We start from the raw sequence: 1416 nt of genomic DNA, 5'->3' as shown, positions 1-1416 counted from the left end.
CAACGACTTATGTATCTGCGCTGCAGCCAATGGGAGATGAGCAGCCGCCACATGGGAGGGAACCGCGTGTCTGGGCGGGGCTGGGGGAGGGGCCACAGGAATAAGGGTCGGACACAGGAATGGGGCAGGAACTGTGGGGTCGGACACAGGAGTTCTGAGACATAGGGGCAAAGTAATATATTAACCCTCTAAGCATAGGGGCAGTAATACGGACATACAGCAATCTGGGTAGTTCACCTTTAAGTTAACTTTTAGTATCTTATAGAATGGACAATTCTAAGCAACTTTTCCATTGGTCTTATTTATTTTTTATGGCTTTTGAATGAATTGCCTTTTTCTCCTTCCAAATGGGGGTCAGTGACCCAGTCTAAAAAACAAATGCTCCGCAAAGCTACAAATGTACAGTCATTCCTACTTTCTATTCAGTCCCTCTCCTATTCATATTCCAGTCTCTTATTCAAATCAGTGCATGGTTGCTAGGGGAATTTGGACCCTAGCAACCAGACGGCTGAAATTACAAACTGGAGAGCTGCTGAATAAAAAGCTAAATAAGTCAAAAACCACAAATAATAAAAAATGAAAACCAATTGCAAATTGTCTGGGAATATCCCTCTCTACATCCTACAAACAGTTAATTTAAAGGTGAACAACACCCTTATATATGTGACTTTCTTATCAGGGGTACAAGAACAACACCCCAGTTTAGTCTCTAATTGGGGGTCAGTTGATTCCTAGTCCTTAGTTAGGAGGTGCCACATGAGAGTAATATTTGTATATCCTTGAATAGGGGCACAGATATATTAGGGGTCACATGACAATAATATGATACTAGGGTGGTTGCTAAGGGCCAGTATTAGTAGTTACAGGATGAATTACTGGACTCCACCACTAGGGGGCACCAACATGAGGAGACAATGATATTTCTCTTATACGAATGGGCAGAGGGCAAGTGGATTTAAAGAGACAGGACACAACAATGATTAGGGTGAGAGCAGCAAAGGACAGGGGGTGACTATAATATTCGGAGAGTAGTAATAGTAAGAAAGCAAATCAATGACATTCTATCCCGGGTAATTGGGGGATATTTTGCTGCAGAGATAAATGAGCACAAGGGAAGGGAAAGAGATTCATCAGACGACAGCGAATGCCAAGAGTTCAGTTGCCCATTAAGCCCAATGTATCTGTCAGTTCTGCATTAATTACTAATTAAAGTGATCGCTTCCCAGAAGCTCCGCTATTCGTTGGTTATCTCTAGGGGCAACGGAAGGGGGGGTCTCCCTTTGTCACACAGACACCCTGTTATTATTCCGAGCGCAGCTCAGTCAGGAACCGGCTCAGATCTATAGGAATTCTGTAATGTGGATTGTGAGTGTCCGGCAGTGTCATTCACCTGCTGTAGTTGAACTGGGATCAACT

This window comes from Xenopus laevis, chromosome 3L (genome assembly GCF_017654675.1).
Source record: "Xenopus laevis strain J_2021 chromosome 3L, Xenopus_laevis_v10.1, whole genome shotgun sequence".
NCBI lineage: Eukaryota > Metazoa > Chordata > Amphibia > Anura > Pipidae > Xenopus > Xenopus laevis.
Note: the sequence above shows the minus strand (reverse complement) of the source record.